The following is a 22,388-nucleotide window of genomic DNA, read 5'->3' on the forward strand; positions in this document are numbered from 1 at the left end:
AGAGACAATCATACTCTTACAGTGATATTAACTAACGACTATCATACTCTTATAGTGATATTAACTAGAGACTATCATACTCTTATAGTAATATTAACTAGAGACTATCATACTCTTATAGTGATATTAACTAGAAACTATCATACTCTTATAGTAATATTAACTAAAAACTATCATCCTCTTATAGTAATATTAACTAGAGACTATCATCCTCTTATAGTAATATTTACTAGAGACAATCATACTCTTATAGTGATATTAACTAGAGACAATCATACTCTTATAGTGATATTAACTAAAGACTATCATACTCTTATAGTAATATTAACTAGAGACTATCATACTCTTATAGTGATATTAACTAGAGACTATCATACTCTTATAGTAATATTAACTAGAGACTATCATACTCTTATAGTGATATTAACTAGAGACTATCATACTCTTATAGTAATATTAACTAGAGACTATCATCCTCTTATAGTAATATTAACTAGAGACTATCATACTCTTATAGTGATATTAACTAGAGAGAATCATACTCTTATAGTAATATTAACTAAAAACTATCATCCTCTTATAGTAATATTAAGTAGAGACTATCATCCTCTTATAGTAATATTAACTAGAGACAATCATACTCTTATAGTGATATTAACTAGAGACAATCATACTCTTATAGTGATATTAACTAGAGACTATCATACTCTTATAGTAATATTAACTAGAGACTATCATACTCTTATAGTGATATTAACTAGAGACTATCATACTCTTATAGTAATATTAACTAGAGACTATCATCCTCTTATAGTAATATTAACTAGAGACTATCATACTCTTATAGTGATATTAACTAGAGACAATCATACTCTTATAGTGATATTAACTAACGACTATCATACTCTTATAGTGATATTAACTAGAGACTATCATACTCTTATAGTGATATTAACTAGAGACAATCATACTCTTATAGTGATATTAACTAACGACTATCATACTCTTATAGTGATATTAACTAGAGACTATCATACTCTTATAGTGATATTAACTAGAGACTATCATACTCTTATAGTGATATTAACTAGAGACTATCATACTCTTATAGTAATATTAACTAGAGACTATCATACTCTTATAGTAATATTAACTAGAGACTATCATACTCTTATAGTAATATTAACTAGAGACTATCATACTCTTATAGTGATATTAACTAGAGACTATCATACTCTTATAGTAATATTAACTAGAGATTATCATACTCTTATAGTGATATTAACTAGAGACTATCATACTCTTATAGTAATATTAACTAGATACTATCATACTCTTATAGTGATATTAACTAGAGACTATTGTTGTATCTTTAGAATGTAAGGTAATAGGAGCTAGAGAGAGCGTTTGCAGTTTGAATGTTCGTTTATAGCTGGCTAACTATATAATGCTCTTGTTTACTAGCAAGACATAATTCATCACACCTGACCTTGTGGTAACTGCTGTCAGACTGCAGGTGCTGACAATAATAACTATTGCTAGAATACAACAACCCTTCCTTTCTCATAAACAAAACTGGTAACAGTCTGAGAAATCATAGCAGCAAATAAAGAAGAACTGAAAAGCAAATTAAGCAAAACTGATATTATATAATAGGTGTAATTTAAAACAATGTAACTTAACTAGTCTACCACACACTAGACGCACTACTGTAGCGAGAGTAACCCCCACTGTATGACATTATGGACAGAACACAAACCACACGACTAAGCTAAATAAAAGGACCAACAACAGCTGACGTCAATGGGTAATCACAGGCCCATACCTTTCAGGTGATGCCCTCACTCTAATGGGTCGGGATTCTACCACAACAGGCTCCTGCATTGCTGGAGACTGACTGACTTGCAAATCTCGAACAACTGGCTTTATATCAGAGATATTTTTTCGATATTCTGATCCCTCTTTTGATTTGACAGCAACCTCTGAACCTTGTTTGCTTACAATTTGTTGCGACTCTGTTTGATAAGTTGGGCTTTGCTTATTCGCTTTAGACTGACGAACCAAAACCTTATCACCAACTTCAATTTGAACTTTTTCACTTTGCTTGTCGCTATACTCTCTGCTTTTTTCTTGAGCTATTGCTTGCCTGTCTCGTATTTCTCCATCTTTAGCTTCTTTGCCTGTTCTCTCCAAACAGGGGAGTTTCGTTTTTAACTTCCTACCTAACATTAACTCGGCAGGTGAAACCCCTGTTATAGAATGAGGCGTTGACCGATAACTTATTAAGAACTTTCTCAACTCAGCTTTGTGAGCTTTACCAGACAGATGACCAATCTTATGGGATTTCAACAAGCTTCTATTCTGTAGTTCAACCTCACCATTAGCAGCCGGCCACATTGGCGTTGTGGACATCTAGTAAACCCCATATTCTCTCAAAAAATCCTGGAACTCTCCACTAACAAACTGAGGACCATTATCTGTCCTTGAGCTCAACGGTATCCCCCATCGACAAAATGCAATTTCAACAACCTCTATGACCTTCGGAGCAGCTGTTGACCTCAGAAATGCGACCTCAAAGTACCGACTATAATAATCTACTAGAACCAGCACACTTTCACCATTCGGCAAAGGACCCATCAGATCACAAGCTACATGGTCCCAAGGTTTATCAGGCATTTTTTTACTAGACATAGGCGGAGGTTTGCAGGGTGCGCTTACTACTTGACATTCGTAACATTTACTACAGAAATCCTCCACTTCCTTGTCCATTCCTGGCCACCACAACTTTGACCTTAGGAGCTGCTTGGTCTTGGTCATACCTTGATGGTCCTCATGGGCCAACCCGATGGCCTGAGGTCTTAGTGATACTGGCATCACTATTCGGTTCCCCTCATGGCCACACCGTCAACCTCCGCTAACTCAACCATCACAGCCTTGTATGCGGGGAGACACCTCGACCACATAACATCTAGCAGTGCTTGTTTTATGTGAGTCATCTCCTGGCATTTTATCGCCGCCTGTTTTACCTCATCAAACGACATAGCCTTGGGAACCGCTGACTTAGCAATCATCATAATATATTGATCAGCCACATTATCTACACGCAACACTTCTTTAGAACTGGCCGACAGCCTTGACAAGGGATCAGCAATATTTATAGAACCTGGTCTATAGACAACCTCATAATCGAAAGCTTGCAACCTGAGCACCCATCTCTCAACCCTCGCAGGTGGTTTAGAGTTTATACGGTTGAAGATAAACTTCAGCGGTTTATGATCAGTGACCAGATAGAACTTGATACCTATCAAATAAATAGCAAAATGTTCGCAGCCCCACACAATCGCCAATGACTCTTTCTCAGTTTGAGAGTATCTCCTCTCCACGTCGGATAAACTGCGATGGCCATAGGCTACGACCCTTTTGCACCCTCCAATCATCGGACTCAAAATGGCACCTAAACCATATGGACTTGCATCGACTGTAACCGTAGTTTTTGCATTAGGATCAAAATATGCCAAAGTTTCACTTCTAGCCATCATGTCTTTGATTTTCACAAATGATGCCTGTTGCTCTTTGCCCCACCTAAATCTGTCTACCTTTGGTGTTTGACCACTGGGGCACTTTATAAGTCAATAGAGTGGTTCCGCATGAGTAGACAGGTCAGGAAGAAACTTGCCAACAAAATTCACCAGCCCTAGAAAGCTGCGAAGCTCTGCAACATCTTTTGGCAATCTCGCTTCCACAATTGATTTAACCTTTTACTCACTAACCGACACACCCTTGTCAGAGATATCATAACCTACATACAAAATCCTGCTCATGCCAAATTTACGTTTATCACCATTGAGAGTCAGGCTTAACTCACTCATACGCTTGAAGAATTCTCTCAGTCGAGTATCATGCTCTTCTCGACTAGATCCAAATACCACTATGTCGTCCGCATAATTCTGACAACCGGCCAATCCTGATATGTCTTTCTGGATTTGATATTGGTACAACTCTGATCCGGAAGCGACACCAAAGTTCAACCTCTTGTATCTGAATACACCAAAAGGAGTAACAAACGTAGTAATAACCCTGGAAGCCTCATCTAACTCGAGCTGATGATAACCCAACTTCAAATCAATCTTGCTAAAGAATCTGGCACCATTGAGATTGTATAGCAGCTCTTTGATTGTGGGAATAGGGTGGCGCTCTCGGATTATCGCTTTGCTGGCTTGACGCATATCCACACATAAGCGAATGTCATTACCATTTTTGGGCACTGTGACTATTGGACTGACCCATGGTGTTGGCCCTTCCACCCTCTCAATTATATCAGATGCTAGAAGCTCATCCAATTTGGCCTTTGCCTTCTACCTGTGTTCAAATGGCATACGTCTCACCGGCTGAGCTACTGGCCTCACACCAAAATCAATATGCAACGCAACCTGCGCATCCTTCAATCGACCAACCCCAGCAAAACACTCAGGAAACCGACTCAATCACGGATCCAAATCACCAGGAGCAGAACCAGATGAAGCAACATTAACCTCCCCCTTAATCGGCCCTACTCTCAGCACATCCAAACGCTCAGATGTATGTCTACCTAGTAGTGTGGTAGCAGTACCATTAAAATATAAAAAGTAGCATGCGCACATTTACCATTGTCAGGTACAACAACATTACCATCAGTTTCACCAATTAAATCAATGCCCCTCGATTTATTACCGTAAGCAAAGAGTCGTTTATTTGTAGGCCTGATTTGGCACTTTAGAGTTTTAGCAGTGGCCTTGTCCATTAGGTTACTGGACGCACCCGAGTCGACTAATACAGAAGATGCAATGTTGTTATTTTTACCACTATCCGCGCCGATTTTGTAGGAGCTATATTGAACATACCATCATTCGTCGTTCCCTCACTATCTAGATCGCTAACAGCAAACAGAGTAGCGACATCATCATCTGCAGCATCAATAACGGCTGCAGTTGCGCTTATATTACGATTGCTTTATACGCCTTTACAGAATCTAGCACCACCAAAATGTCCCTTTTTGTGGCAGACATTACATGATCTTCCCTGTGCGGGACAGCTATCTGATGATGCAATGTAATCAGTAGCCTTACAACGGTAGAAAAACTGTGTTCCTCATTGCTTCGGGTCTTGCAGTCGTATTTCTCATAAATTGTCGAGCTCGACTATTTAGAACCTTGTTCACTTCTTCCTGCTTTACTTCACTACCCAGCTCAGTGTTCTGTTGATTTATTGCCTCCTCTGTCTGTGCTATTGATACTATTTTAGTCAGTGTTAAGTCAGAGCCTTGTTCAAGGAGTTTTCTTCTCAATCGGCTAAAGGGCAGTTTCTCGATAATTTGGTCTCGAATTTCTATTTCTTCATCTGTGTACTCACATGTCAAAGCTAACTGACAAAGCCTCGTGATGTAATTGACCACAGTCTCATCTTTTCTAATCTCTGTCCTTCTGAATACTGATCGTTCGTACGTTGTGTTAATTTTAGTTTGAAAGTGACTGTCTATGGCCGACATTGCCTTTTTATAGCTATCATCACCTTCTCCATTCGGTAACACATCGAATATATCCTGCACCTCTTTACCTGCCATATCTAGCAGTAATGCTTTTTTCTGGTCTGCTTTCGTGACGCCTTTAGCAGCTACAAAGTACTCGAAACCTCTCTTCTACCTTTTCCAATGAGACCCTACAGTCAATGGGTCTGAAGCTACTGGAAAGGCTTTGTTATGGCTCGTGTTTGTATCCAATGCCATAGCCATGTTCACAATAGTATCCCAGAATTATATGCCAGCTAATTATCTCGTAATAGCCTCTCTCCTTCCAAAATTTACAAACTCATCGCCATTGTTGTATCTTTAGAATGTAAGGTAATAGGAGCTAGAGAGAGCATTTGCAGTTTAAATGTTTGTTTATTGCTGGCTAACTATATAATGCTCTTGTTTACTAGCAAGACATAATTCATCACACCTGACCTTGTGGTCACTGCTGTCAGACTGCAGGTGCTGACAATAATAACTATTGCTAGAATACAACAACTATCATACTCTTATAGTAATATTAACTACAGACTATCATACTCTTATAGTAATATTAACTAAATACTACCATACACTTATAGTGATATTAACTTTACTCGTCTATGCGTATCTCATGTAATTATTATTTCATCAGTACATAAAAGATATTAGTGATATTTTTATGTACTGATGAGTCATAAAAATAACACCAGCTGGACCAACCATAACATTTATGGCCACATGTATTTAAAGTACATATAACACGCTCCTTTTTGGTAGGACAGTAAAACAAAACTAAAAATGTCTGTGAATATCTATATATATATTTCTCAAAGTATTTCCGTGTGTATCTCATATGTGTGTCTGCATTCCAGCTATAGCTATTATTAGTATAACTGCAGCTAGACAACAATGCTGATGCAATGTCATGGAGTACCGCCATTAGAAGCCTAGCAGCTTGCTACAACTTTCTATTGGAAATGTGCTAGGCTTATAGCTTGAAGGTTACAGTTGTTTGACAATATTTTAAAATTGTTACAGTTGTTTTCATTTTTCTCTTAATTTAATTAAACTACACAAAACAATTTTTTCATAATATGTAGTTTGAAAGTTAGAATCTTAAATGTTGTTATATGTTAAATACAAATCAATTTTCTGTCCAGACTTTTTTATTACCTGGGCAACGCCGAGTAGCACAGCTAGTTAAAACATAAAAATAGAAAATATTCACAATTTACAAAATATAACTACAATGTATGTCGGTGGATGCAGCTTACAAGGCAAAGTTAGTGATGTTACATGCTCGGTACTTTAAAATAATTTTCTGGCTTGCGGCTCCCCACTGATGGTTTGGATACATTGGCTGGGGTCTGGCTCAGGGCTCCTCACTGGTGGTTTGGATACATGACCTGACTTAGTTGTGCGCGTTTGTGCAGATGACAGTGACTGTTAAGTATTACTGGCCAGGTGGGTGGGGTATGAAGGCTGTGAGGTATCTGATGGGAATAAAGGCTGTGTGGTCTCTGACCTTGTGTTATTGCGGTCTAAACCTTGTGCCTGTCTATGTTCTACCGTCATGAAATTATGGTTATATTTTCTTAATACGCATAATGCAGGGTTGTTGGGGCTTTTTTGCATGGCTTCAAGATTTTCACGTTCCTTATGCCCTCTACCCTTGCCTATATCCACATAACAGCTCCTGAGTGTCTCTGCTCTCCGTATGATCACACCATCTACCCAATGCTGTTGGCCTAGCAGGCACCAAACTCTCATACCCACACACATCTCAATAGGCCGCCTACCATGGCTCAGGTTGAACATATTTTGAGACTGGTGCACACTGAAAGCTTTCTCAATGATGTTAAGTTCTACTTTTTGAAGTTTGAGCTGTTGAGGCATAAACTGAAGATGGTTTCTCAGATTTATTGACTGGAATAGAACTGAAGGTGATGGTAATCCACCCCCAATGGTGGAGATCAAGGGGAAGTTAAAACATCAAACAGTGTTTGACTTGACTCATGGGCCTTTTTCAGGCTGCTCTTGATAATTCGATTCATTCTTTCAGCAAGACCATCAGAATGAGAATATTACAGACTAGATGTGATGTCCTGTATCTCAATTTCCTTTAGAAACTGTTCAAGTTCAAATGATGTAAAATACGAAGCTTTATCAATAACTAGGATCTCAGGTCTACCAAAGTAGAAAGAACTGCTTACGCAGTATAGTATCTCAGCAATGTTAATTGATTTCAAACTCTTCAACTCGCAGCAGGTAGGTCATTTGGAATATCTGTCTACCATGACTAAATACTTAATGTCATCTAGATTAAAAAGATCTACGCTTCCCGATTGCATTGGATACTGCGGTATGTCATATGGTTGTAAGTGCATTATGCATTGCCTTAACATTCTCCTGACATGTAGCACAACTCAACACCACATCCTGTATCTGCTCCTGATAACCTGGCTAGCACACAGAATTTGTAGCCTTCTCTATGCACTTACCAACCAATAAAGGTCCCATGTGAATAATATCTATTACACAGCATCCTCAGGAAACGATAACCCTGATATACAATTTTTTTCACTTTACGAAGTGGAATATGATGATTTTTTTATCTCACGATATGACTCTTATTTCACCATACGAATTCAACAAATTTCCAACAAAGAACAGCTTAACCATTCATATCATTTCCATCACTCTTACCATATGCTGTATATTCTTTTCGCGATTACACACGGTCAATGTGCACTTTTATTGTTAATTATTAGAGTGTGCTTTCGAGTTATGATGTATATAACTTTATATATATAATGCATATATATATAAACACTCATGCTACATATACAGGACAGATAGCGCAGTTGGTAAGGTATCGGAACCATGATCATTAGGTCCTCGGTTCAAACTCCAACAACTGCACTTTTCTGGTGGTCCTTATACAAGACCCTTGCTTGTATAATGTTTACAACATCTATGATGAGTGCAATCCCTGGCTCGGATGTCGCCCGGTCAAACAAGGTCCGCGCTGCCCGGTCAAACAAGGTCCGCGCTGCCTGTAGCTGAACCAGGACAAGGCAGTGAAAAATGGGCTACTAGTTCAAAACGGATGAAATGGACTCAAACTGATAAGCTGTTAGAAGACATTAACTTGGCACTGGTGTCGATCTCAACTGGATCAATCAGTGAGACTAATGCCTTAATCTACAGTACAGCAACCGCCATCTTGGAGGAGATGGATATTAAGCCACTGCCAACAAGGCTTCAAGCCATTCCATCCTGGCAGCTGAGGCTACAAAATAAGATCAAGGAGTTGCGCAAGAAAATTAGTAGGCCCAGTGAGAGATTTAACCACAGTTTGGAGCGTCCAAAAAGGGAAGCCACAATAGAAGCTTTAGAATCTGCCAAACAGCAGCTAGTAGCACTCTCGGCACGACTGGGGCGGTACACCAACGAGCGGGATAACAAGAGAATGAACAAACTGTTCATCATAATCCATCTAGAGTGTATTCCCAGTTCAAAGATGAACTGCAGAGGCCAATGTCTGAGCCTCCTCGATCTAGCACTTCAAAGTTTTTGAAGGACATCTGGGAGAAAGAGACTACTCATAACACCACTGCAAATTGGCCGAAGAGGCTTAAAGAGAGCCATCAACACACTGTGGCTCAGCAAGGACTCACCATCAGCAAAAAGGACATCAAGTGCAGAGTGCAGCGTATGAAGAACTGGGCCGCACCTGGCCATGACATGATTCAAGCCTTCTGGTTAAAGAAATTGACATGACTTCACACTAGAATGGCTAAGCAGATGGAATGCCTAATAGAACAAGGTGACCATCTAGAATGGCTGACCAAAGGACGAACTGTATTTCTGATAAAAGATCCAAAGCAGGGGCCGATGCCCAAAAACTATCGACCAATAACGTGCTTGCCCACCACCTGGAAACTGCTCTCAGGAATAGTTGCAGACAAACTGGAAGAGCACATGAGTCACTATATGACCAGTGCTCAGAAAAAGAATTGGGCGCAACACCCGAGGAGCCAAACATCAGTTACTGGTGGATCGGACGGTCTGTCAAGACAGCAGGAGAAGGCAAACCAATCTTGCCATGGCTTGGATTGACTACAAAAAGGCCTATGACTCAATTCCAGTTGGATACTTGAGTGCCTCAGTATGTACAATGTTCACCCTGCTCTTGTGGCATTCATCAAGATGTCAATGACCAAATGGAAAACGGAACTGGAGGCTAATGGCAAAAAGCTGGCGAGTGTAAAAATTAAGCGAGGCATCTATCAAGGTGACTCCTTATCACCGCTGCTCTTCTGCATATGCCTAAACCCTCTAAGCAATATGCTGGAGGAGACTCAATATGGGTACCAGTTTACGAGTGGCACTAAGATAAACCACCTCTTCTACATGGATGACATCAAGCTGTACGCTAACAAAGAAAGGGACATTGATTCGCTAATACACCTCACTCAGGTATACAGCAACGACATCGGAATGACCTTTGGTATTGAGAAATGTGGAAGGCTAATTCTTAAGAAAGGCCATTATATGCTCACAGATGGCCTAAAAATGCCAAATGGTACCATCAAAGATATAGAAGAAGGGTACAAGTACATAGAGATTTTGCAAAGCAACATCAACCACGAAGCCGAGGTATGTCACAGAGCCATTACCGAATACAAGAAACGCCTTCGGCAGGTCTTACGGAGCCAGCTCAATGCCAAGAACCAAGTCATGGCAATAAATACCTACGCACTGCCAGTAATAAGATATCCAGCAAGCATAATAAAGTGGACTGAGGAAGCCATCAAAGAAACAGATATAGCAACTCGTAAACTGCTGACCATGCATGGAGGACTCCACCCAAAATCTGATACTAATAGATTGTATCTTGATAGGAAAGATGGCGGTAGGAGACTCAAAAGTGTACAGCAGACAGCGAAAGAGGAGGAGCAAAGCATCAAAGCATAAGCAGCTTCCATGGCTATTTCAGATAAGTTGCTAGCTGAATTTCAATCGGCTGCTCTTACAACGGACCTACGCCCTGATGATGAGGAAATTGACTGGCACACGAAAGCTCTTCATGGTGCTTACTACCAACAAATATCTAAAGTTGGCGATCTTCACCAGACATATATGTGGCTGAACAAAGGAAACCTAACGGCCTATACAGAGTCACTAATCATGGCCGCCCAGGAGCAAGTGCTCCCAACAAGGCAACTCCAAACGAAAATATATCACACTAGAGACGATCCTAGATGCAGACTGTGCAAAGATGCACCTGAGACCATCCAACACATCATCAATGGATGCAAGCAGCTAGCAGGAAACGCATACACTGAGCGGCATAATCATGTCACAGGTGTTGTGTATAGAAGTCTATGTGATGAGTATGGCCTTAATAAACAACAAAACTGGTGGAAAGCTCCTGGTAAGGTCAATGAAAATGACCGCGCTAAGATCCTCTGGGACTTCTACATTCGAACTGACAAGCATGTCCTAGCAAACCAACCAGATATAGTGGTGGTAGACAAGGAGAACAAGAGGGCTGTATTGAAGTTATGTGCACAATGTATGTTGCACTTAGTAATTACCTGCCCTTACTTACACTTCCTGGTATATTCATCACATCCTTGTATTGCATCAGCATTGTGACATATTTTATGCATACCAGTGTTGACTCTTTATTGACTGAGCTAGTTGATATTACACTCAGCAACAATACACTTGTTATACCATGTACACCACTCTATTAATGTTCAAGACATGGTGTCAGTTTAAACTTGAACTAAAGAGATTTTACATGGATTAATATAATACGACTATCTATATTACATTACTTACATTGGCTTTGCTTACTACTGCGATGGCTAGTGAATATCAGTTCTTGGCTCCTAAGTCATTGACAGGAGTTGACTTACCAGCAGAATGAGAAGTTTACAAAGAAGACTTTACACATTTTCTGGAAGCTATTGATAAAGACAGAGCCGATGATAAGGTAAAGATAGCTCTATTATTACGAACTGTTGGTGAGAGAGGCAAAGATATCTACAAAACTTTTACATATGCCACCGGCAAAAGTAAGGATGTGTATAGCGATATTATAGAAAACTTTGACAACTTTTGTAAGCCGAGGCATAATCTGTTCAAACTCGAAAGACCATTTTTTCAACTGCAAGCAGAATCACACAAGCATTGATGAATATCTGACTGAGTTGAGGAAAAGAGCACGTTACTGTGAGTTTGGTGAACAGACTGGAACGTTAATACTTCACACAATGGTTATCGGCTTAGATGATGCAAAAACAGTAGTTAGATTAAGCAAATGGAAAATGTTGAACTAGATAATGTTGTAAAAATGCTCAGACGTTTTAAGGAAGCTGCTAAATGCAAACAAAAGGAAGAATCTGTTTCTATTGCTGCAGTACGTAACAACGCTCAGCATAGGACTGAAAAGCCTAAAACACACCAGTCAAGTACATGTAGTAGGTGTGGAAGTTTGCCCAGACATTCCTTTGACTCATGCCCAACAAAAGGACAAATTTGTAGAAACTGCGAAAAGCTTAGCCACTTTGAAAAATGCTGCTATACAGCAAAGCCTAAAGCTCGTAGCCAATGTAACGCTCTTTTTGTTGGATGCATTAAAAGTTCTACAACTAATCCTGCAGACTTCACTACTAACATTAGTATCAACGACACTACAGTTTCAGTGCTGTTAGATACTGGTGCTGAATGCAACACACTTCCTGTACACTTAGTGAACCAGATGAACCTGCCAGTACAAAAGTGCGCTACTACACTATACTCTTATTCCGGACATCAGCTTGTACCACTTGGCCAAGTAACAGCTACTGCTCACACAAATGGGAAGAGCTTGCCACTGACATTTATGGTAGTACCTGAAGATAGGAGAGCAGTGTTAGGTGGCAAAACATGTGTCACTCTAGGACTGTTGGCAAAGCTAAACCAAATACAATCTCTAGGTAAAACTATCAGTAACACTTTCAACCTTGATAGTTATTCGGATGTATTTGATGGGCTCGGCTGCATAGAAGGTGAACATTCTATAGAGTTAGATCCTGCATATACTCCTGTTGTACACCCTCCACGAGTTATACCTGAACCAGTTAGAGATCAGGTGGTAAAGGAGTTGAAAACAATGGAATCATTAGGTATTATAGTTAAGATAACTGAGCCAACTGATTGGGTAAATAGTCTTGTACCAGTAAAAAAACCTGATGGTAGTATTAGGATTTGTATTGATCCAACGAACCTAAACAAAGCTGTTAAAAGGGCACACTATCCTTTACCTACTATTGAATCTGTTACAGCTAGAATGCCTGAAGCTAAACTTTTTAGTGTATTAGATGCATGTAAGGGTTTTTGGCAATTGAAACTAGACAAATGTAGTAGTCTTTTAACAACTTTTAATAGTCCTTTAGGTAGATATGCTTTTACTAGATTACCTTTTGGAATTAAGAGTGCTCCTGAGGTATTTCAGGCCGCGATGGAAAGGCTCTTCGAAGGTTTAGATGGTGTGGCAGTAATTATGGATGACATATTAGTGCATGCTACTACTCTTCAAGAACATAACAATAGACTAAAGGCAGTATTAGAACGTTGCAGACAGCAAGGACTGAAGTTGAACAGAAAGAAGTCTCAGATTGCAGTATCTCAAGTAAAGTACATAGGCCATGTTCTTTCAGCTGATGGAGTGAAACCTGACCCCAGCAAAGTTTCTGCAATTCACAACCTAGAACCTCCAGTTGACAAAACTGGTGTACGAAGAATCATAGGTATGGTCAACTACCTCACGAAGTTTGTGCCGAACCTGTCTAAGCATCTAAGTGAGCTTCGCAAAATGACTGAGAAAAGTTCTGAGTTTCTTTGGACACAGCAACAAGATGAAAATTTCAAAAAGCTGATAAGCAAAATTTCATCAGCTCCTCTTTTAAAATGCTATGATGTCAGCAAACCAGTTCTCTTATCTGTTGACTCTTCTAAATCAGTCATTGGTGCAGCTCTATTACAAGATGGAGAACCAATCGCCTATGCTTCCAAAGCTCTTACAGATACAGAGCAGAAGTGGTCACAGATTGAGAAAGAGATGCGAGCTGTTGTGTTTGGAGCAGAACACTTTCACAGATACATATATGGTAAACATATCACTCTTGAGACTGATCACAAGCCACTTATCAATATTATTAGTAAACCTATCGACAAGATACCACCAAGATTACTCAACCTAGTTTGGAGATTGATGCCTTACGATGCTACACTGAACTACAAACGAGGAGAGGAGTTATACATAGCTGATACACTGAGCAGAGCCACTTACAAGGATAGTGAACGGACTATAACTGATGAAATCTTAAGTCTCAACTGCCATCCTGTTCTACATTCTACAGAAGATCAACAAGCTGAGCTTAAAAATGCTACATCTAAGGATACCCAACTACAAAAACTCTGCAAAGTGATCAGTGATGGTTGGCCTGATAGCAGAAAAGAGTTAGATGGAGACCTTAGGCCGTTTTGGACTGTGCAGCATTCACTCACTGAAATTAGTGGCTTAGTATTTAAAGATCAGCAGATTATCGTTCCTAGAGCTCTGAGACAGCATATGTTGAACACAATACACCAACCTCACCTGGGACAGACTCTAAGCATCAAAAGAGCTAAAGAATTTGTATATTGGCCAGGAATGTCATCTGAGATCATAGATACGGTTCAAACCTGTGACAAATGCTGCCAACATCAGAGAAACCAACAAAAAGAATTGCTTCAGCCTGTAGATACTCCAGAGTTGCCATGGCAGACTATAGGAATGGATTTGTTTCAGCATGGCAACCAACACTTTCTTATAGTAGCAGACTATTTTAGTGGTTCCATTGAATACTCAAAACTCAGCAGTACTACTAGTTCATCTGTAATAACTCATGTCAAATCCATTTTTGCCAGACACGGAATACCACTAAAGGTTATAAGTGACAATGGGCCACAGTTTTTTAGCAGTCTGTTTAGGGAATTTGTAAGAACATGGAAATTTGACCACCGTACATCAAGCCCTCGGTAGCTCAATCTAATGGACTTGCAGAACGCTCTGTAGGAATACTTAAAGGACTGCTAACAAAATCTGATGACCCATACTTAGCTCTACTAAATTACAGGAACACTCCTAGAGGAGATGGCATACCATCACCAGCAATGAGATTGTTTGTCAGAAGAACCAGAACACTACTGCCCTCTACAAAATCAGCTATGGAGCCAGGTCAGCATTCACTTGACACATATGATGACCTCCGAGCAGCTAATGCAAAGCAAAAGAAATTCTATGACAGTAATGCTAGAGATCTTACACCTTTACAAGATGGAGATAATTAAGAATACGCAACTGTACTAGCAATTTATGGCTGCCAGGAATCATTGTGAAGACAATTGGTAGAAGCTACTTGGTAAAGGACTTGGCTACTGATGTAATATATCGACGTAACAGGAGACAGATTAGAAAAGATGCCGAAAGCAAGACTTGTATAGACTAACCTGACAACATTGAGCTTAGAGACATTCAGCCAGACAACATACACATAGCTAATCAAAACAATCAACCTAATGCTAATAAGGTACCTGTTTGTCCAAAACCTGCTGCCACACTGCCTCGACTTCCTCGAGTTAGAGCACGACCATCTCGGTTTGACGACTACATTATGTATAATTGTAGTAGACAGTAGTGATAACATTATTATAGCTATGTGTGTTGCTAGTCTGAATATTTCAATTAGAATTGGATTTCATCTTTTTGTTTTGTAGAAGAAAGAGAGATGTATTGAAGTTATGTGCACAATGTATGTTGCACTTAGTAATTACCTGCCCTTACTTACACTTCCTGTTGTATTCGTCAAATCCTTGTATTGCATCAGCATTGCGACATATTTTATGCATACCGGTGTTGACTCTTTATTGACTGAGTCAGCTGATACTACACTCAGCAACAATACACTTGTTATACCATGTACACCACTCTATTAATGTTCAAGACAAGGGCTACTATAATAGATATAGCAGTACCCAATGACTACAATATAACCAGCAAAGAAAAAGAAAAGGTAGAGAAATATCTCCTTCTTGAAGAAGAGATTGAAAAATGCTGGAATGTAAGAACAACTGTAATCCCAGTAGTCATTGGGGCACTGGGCGCAATAACACCGGCGCATAAAATGTGGCTTGCCCAAATACCAACAACAATCAACTCAGGTGAGTTGCAGAAAAGTGCGCTATTGAGAACAGCTCAGATCTTAAGGCGAGTGCTCAAACTCCCAGGTCTCTGGTAGGAGACCCGAGTCAGAATTTACCACCCCTACGGGTATTCGGGGTGAGGAAACAATTTTGTTTTTAATGCATATATATAAATATAAACACTCATGCTATATATACATTTACATACATTTACATTTATATATACATATACATTTACATTTACACCCGACTTGAAAACTGCAAACAAAAAACGCAAAAAAATTAGTAGGCTCAGTGAGAGATCTAACCACAGTTTGGACTTGAAAACTGCAAACAAAAAACGCAAAAAATTTAGTAGGCTCAGTGAGAGATCTAACCACAGTTTGGAGCGTCCAAAAAGGAAAGCCACAATAGAAGCTCTAGAATCTGCCAAACAGCAGCTAGTAGCACTCTCGGCACGACTGAAGCGTTACACCAAAGAGCGGTATAACAAGAGAATGAACAAACTGTTCATCAATAATCCATCTAGAGTGTATTCCCAGTTCAAAGGTGAACTGCAGAGGCCAATATCTGAGCCTCCTCGATCTAGCACTTCAAAGTTCTTGAAGGACATCTGGGAGAAAGAGACTACTCATAACACCACTGCAAATTGGCCGAAGAGGCTTAAAGAGAGCCATCAACACACTGTGGCTCAGCAAGGACTCACCATCAGCAAAGAGGACATCAAGTGCAGAGTGCAGCGTATGAAGAACTGGGCCGCACCTGGCCATGACATGATTCAAGCCTTCTGGTTAAAGAAATTGACATGACTTCACACTAGAATGGCTAAGCAGATGGAATGCCTAATAGAACAAGGTGACCATCCAGAATGGCTGACTAAAGGACGAACTGTACTTCTGATAAAAGATCCAAAGCAGGGGCCGATTCCCAAAAACTATCGACCAATAACGTGATTGCCCACCACTTGGAAACTGCTCTCAGGAATAGTTGCAGACAAACTGGAAAAGCACATGAGTCACTATATGACCAGTGCTCAGAAAGGAATTGGGCGCAACACCCGAGGAGCCAAACATCAGTTACTGGTGGATCGGACGGTCTGTCAAGACAGCAGGAGAAGGCAAACCAATCTTGCCATGGCTTGGATTGACTACAAAAAGGCCTATGACTCAATTCCCCATAGTTGGATACTTGAGTGCCTCAGTATGTACAATGCTCACTCTGCTCTTGTGGCATTCATCAAGATGTCAATGACCAAATGGAAGACGGAACTGGAGGCTAATGGCAAAAAGCTGGCGAGTGTAAAAATTAAGCGAGGCATCTATCAAGGTGACTCCTTATCACCGCTGCTCTTCTGCATATGCCTAAACCCTCTAAGCAATATGATAGAGGAGACTCAATATGGGTACCAGTTTAAGAGTGGCACCAAGATAAACCACCTCTTCTACATGGATGACATCAAGCTGTACGCTAACAAAGAAAGGGACATTGATTCGCTAATACACCTCACTCAGGTATACAGCAAGGACATCGGAATGATCTTCGGTATTGAGAAATGTGGAAGGCTAATTCTTAAGAAAGGCCATTCTATGCTCACAGATGGCCTAAAAATGCCAAATGGTATCATCAAAGATATAGAAGAAGGGTACAAGTACTTGGGAATTATGCAAAGCAACATCAACCACGAAGCCGAGGTACGTCACAAAGCCATTACCGAATACAAGAAACGCCTTCGGCAGGTCTTACGGAGCCAGCTCAATGCCAAGAACCAAGTCATGGCAATAAATACCTACGCACTGCCAGTAATAAGATATCCAGCAAGCATAATAAAGTGGACTGAGGAAGCCATCAAAGAAACAGATATAGCAACTCGTAAACTGCTGACCATGCATGGAGGACTCCACCCAAAATCTGATACTACTAGATTGTATCTTGGTAGGAAAGATGGCGGTAGGGGGCTCAAAAGTTTACAGCAGACAGTGAAAGAGGAGGAGCAAAACATCAAAGCATATGCAGCTTCCATGGCCACTTCAGATAAGTTGCTAGCTGAATTATATATATATCTAAATTATATATATCTAAGCTATCTTGACAGACTTCATATATATCAAATGCATCAAAGCATATGCAGCCTCCGTGGCCACTTCAGATAATAGCCACTTCATAGCAGCCGATTGAAATTCAGCTAGCAACTTATCTGAAGTGGCCATGGAAGCTGCATATGCTTTGATGTTTTGCTCCTCCTCTTTCACTGTCTGCTGTACACTTTTGAGCCCCCTACCGCCATCTTTCCTACCAAGATACAATCTAGTAGTATCAGATTTTGGGTGAAGTGCTCCATGCATGGTCAGCAGTTTACGACTTGCTATATCTGTTTCTTTGATGGCTTCCTCAGTCCACTTTATTATGCCTGCTGGATATCTTATTACTGGCAGTGCGTAGGTATTTATTGCCATGACTTGGTTCTTGGCATTGAGCTGGCTCCGTAAGACCTGCCGAAGGCGTTTCTTGTATTCGGTAATGGCTTTGTGACGTACCTCGGCTTCGTGGTTGATGTTGCTTTGCATAATTCCCAAGTACTTGTACCCTTCTTCTATATCTTTGATGATACCATTTGGCATTTTTAGGCCATTTGTGAGCATAGAATGGCCTTTCTTAAGAATTAGCCTTCCACATTTCTCAATACCGAAGATCATTCCGATGTCCTTGCTGTATACCTGAGTGAGGTGTATTAGCGAATCATTGTCCCTTTCTTTGTTAGCGTACAGCTTGATGTCATCCATGTAGAAGAGGTGGTTTATCTTGGTGCCACTCTTAAACTGGTACCCATATTGAGTCTCCTCTATCATATTGCTTAGAGGGTTTAGGCATATGCAGAAGAGCAGCGGTGATAAGGAGTCACCTTGATAGATGCCTCGCTTAATTTTTACACTCGCCAGCTTTTTGCCATTAGCCTCCAGTTCCGTCTTCCATTTGGTCACTGACATCTTGATGAATGCCACAAGAGCAGGGTGAACATTGTACATACTGAGGCACTCAAGTATCCAACTATGGGGAATTGAGTCATAGGCCTTTTTGTAGTCAATCCAAGCCATGGCAAGATTGGTTTGCCTTCTCCTGCTGTCTTGACAGACCGTCCGATCCACCAGTAACTGATGTTTGGCTCCTCGGGTGTTGCGCCCAATTCCTTTCTGAGCACTGGTCATATAGTGACTCATGTGCTTTTCCAGTTTGTCTGCAACTATTCCTGAGAGCAGTTTCCAAGTGGTGGGCAATCACGTTATTGGTCGATAGTTTTTGGGAATCGGCCCCTGCTTTGGATCTTTTATCAGAAGTACAGTTCGTCCTTTAGTCAGCCATTCTGGATGGTCACCTTGTTCTATTAGGCATTCCATCTGCTTAGCCATTCTAGTGTGAAGTCATGTCAATTTCTTTAACCAGAAGGCTTGAATCATGTCATGGCCAGGTGCGGCCCAGTTCTTCATACGCTGCACTCTGCACTTGATGTCCTCTTTGCTGATGGTGAGTCCTTGCTGAGCCACAGTGTGTTGATGGCTCTCTTTAAGCCTCTTCGGCCAATTTGCAGTGGTGTTATGAGTAGTCTCTTTCTCCCAGATGTCCTTCAAGAACTTTGAAGTGCTAGATCGAGGAGGCTCAGACATTGGCCTCTGCAGTTCACCTTTGAACTGGGAATACACTCTAGATGGATTATTGATGAACAGTTTGTTCATTCTCTTGTTATCCCGCTCTTTGGTGTACCGCTTCAGTCGTGCCGAGAGTGCTACTAGCTGCTGTTTGGCAGATTCTAGAGCTTCTATTGTGGCTTTCCTTTTTGGACGCTCCAAACTGTGGTTAGATCTCTCACTGAGCCTACTAACTTTTTTGCGCAAGTCCTTGATCTTATTTTGTAGCCTCAGCTGCCAGGATGGAATGGCTTGAAGCCTTGTTGGCAGTGGCTTAATATCCATCTCCTCCAAGATGACGGTTGCTGTACTGTAGATTAAGGCATTAGTCTCACTGATTGATCCGTTGAGATCGACTCCAGTGCCAAGTTAATGTCTTCTAACAGCTTCTTAGGTATGGCCTTGCTAACTCTTCGTAGTGGTACCCTGCTTCCATAATCATTAGCAGCTGACATCTTGTTGATGATATTTTCCGCAAGCTCTCTCACCCTTGGGTGAAGGTCCAAGTGCATGTCTTCTTCAACCCGTGAATCAACACATGATCGTGTATCCATGACAGTGTGTGTTGATATGCACTCTTCGTTGGTTGAGGTTACTTGGGTGAACTGTCCCCTAATTTCATTTCAGTTACTCCTCTGAGCTACAAGTTGCTTTGCGGTTAGTGGCAATTCAGGACGCATGTTTATCCACAGTTGACGCATCCTTCCCATGTAGTCCCACTTTTGAGGTTCACTCATAAAATAGCACTGCATGAGGTCCGTGTTATCAATCCGAGTCCATTTCATCCGTTTTGAACCAGTAGCCCATTTTTCACTGCCTTGTCCTGGTTCAGCTACAGGCAGCGCGGACCTTGTTTGATCGGGCGACGTCGGAGCCGGCATGGCTTTGATTATTGCACTCATCATAGAGGTTGTAGACATTATACAAGCAAGGGTCTTCTTGTCTAAGGACCACCAGAAAAGTGCCGTTGTTGGGGTTTGAACCGAGGACCTAATGATCATGGTCCCAATACATTACCAACTGCGCTATCTGTCCTGTATGCTGACCTTTCAAGCTAGTGGCTTGGCATATTGCCAATGGAAACTCCACTAAGCCAGTTATGTAATAAGGTTAGGCTTCCAATGACAGTAAGAATTCCATGAATTTCCATGAAATTCCATGAATTTGAGTCTTTATTGTTGTCAAGCTCAGCTGTTCTAATAATAGCTATAGCCGGATTTCCAACAGACAGACGGAATTCCAACACACGGACTTTGAGAAATATATATATAGATATATAGATATATATATGTATATACATGTATATAAACACTCGTGCTATATATGTATATATATGTAAAGTTTATTAAAAATACAGATTAACATCATTACTACTAATAGTTTCAGTGTTCAATTAATACTAAAGATTTTGTTCGTTTAAAAAAATTTTTTACGATGTTTCTTTTAGTTAAAATTAAAACATCTTTGTTTGTATGAAAGAATTGTAAGTTTGTTATTTAACTTTTATTTTAATAGTGATATATATTACCAAGCGCAGTTTTCTTTCCTCAACAGACTAATATTGCATTAGTTACAAATGCATTTCACGAAAGTTTCTATCAATGCCCGCTTTGAGTATTAACTTACAAATCTTTCCTTCTAAACCTAACCAATTAGTAATTCGTAATTAATTTCACATTTTACAACAAACATTTGTAAGAACACTGTAAGATTTATCAAGTAAGATTACAAGTATCAATTATTCCACACTCCCTTATATTTACATACTTTGAGAAATATATATATATATATACATAGAATTACATTCTCTTATAACATTTATAAACTCCTTATAACTTTTGAAGTTCATAGTATAAGTTTTTAAAGTTTGTATCATTATTGTAGCAGAGCAAAATTCAATGTCATACAAGAACATAATGTAGTAGGGCAAGTGTGAATTTCATACAATAACGTAGTAGGGCAAGTATGAATGTCATACAATAACATAATAGAGCAAGTATGAATGTCATACAAAAATATAGCAGAGCAAGAGTGAATGTCATGCAATAATGTAGCATAGCAAGCGTGAATGTCATACAATAACATAGTAAAGCAAGAGTAGATGTCATACAATAACCTAGTTGAGCAAATGTGAATGTCATACATTAAACATAGTAGAGCAAGTGTGAATGTCATACAATAACATAGTAGAGCAAGTGTGAATGTCATACAATAACATAGTACAGCAAGTGTGAATGTCATACAATAACATAGTAGAGCAAGAGTGAATGTCATACAATAACATAGTAGAGCAAGTGTGAATGTCATACATTAAACATAGTAGAGCAAGTGTGAATGTCATACAATAACATACTGTAGTAGAGCAAGAGTGAATGTCATACAATAACATAGTAGAGCAAGTGTGAATGTCATACAATAACATAGTAGAGCAAGAGTGAATGTCATACAATAACATAGTAGAGCAAGAGTGAATATCATACATTAAACATAGTAGAGCAAGTGTGAATATCATACAATAACATAGTAGAGCAAGTGGGAATGTCATACAATAACATAGTACAGCAAGTGTGAATGTCATACAATAACATAGTAGAGCAAGAGTGAATGTCATACAATAACATAGTAGAGCAAGTGTGAATGTCATACATTAAACATAGTAGAGCAAGTGTGAATGTCATACAATAACATAGTAGAGCAAGTGTGAATGTCATACAATAACATAGTACAGCAAGTGTGAATGTCATACAATAACATAGTACAGCAAGTGTGAATGTCATACATTAAACATAGTAGAGCAAAGGTGAATGTCATACAATAACATAGTAGAGCAAGTGTGAATGTCATACAATAACATAATAGAGCAAGAGTGAATGTCATACAATAACATAGTACAGCAAGTGTGAATGTCATACATTAAACATAGTAGAGCAAAGGTGAAT

At 39.8% G+C, this 22,388-nt stretch overlaps 2 pseudogenes; both read right to left on the bottom strand.

Annotated features, from left to right (window-relative positions):
- Nucleotides 1–1,800: 1,800 nt before the first annotated feature.
- LOC137406969 (uncharacterized) lies at nucleotides 1,801–4,878 on the bottom strand (annotated as a pseudogene).
- Nucleotides 4,879–5,101: 223 nt separating this feature from the next.
- LOC137406971 (uncharacterized) lies at nucleotides 5,102–5,767 on the bottom strand (annotated as a pseudogene).
- Nucleotides 5,768–22,388: the final 16,621 nt, after the last annotated feature.

This window comes from Watersipora subatra, chromosome 10 (genome assembly GCF_963576615.1).
Source record: "Watersipora subatra chromosome 10, tzWatSuba1.1, whole genome shotgun sequence".
NCBI lineage: Eukaryota > Metazoa > Bryozoa > Gymnolaemata > Cheilostomatida > Watersiporidae > Watersipora > Watersipora subatra.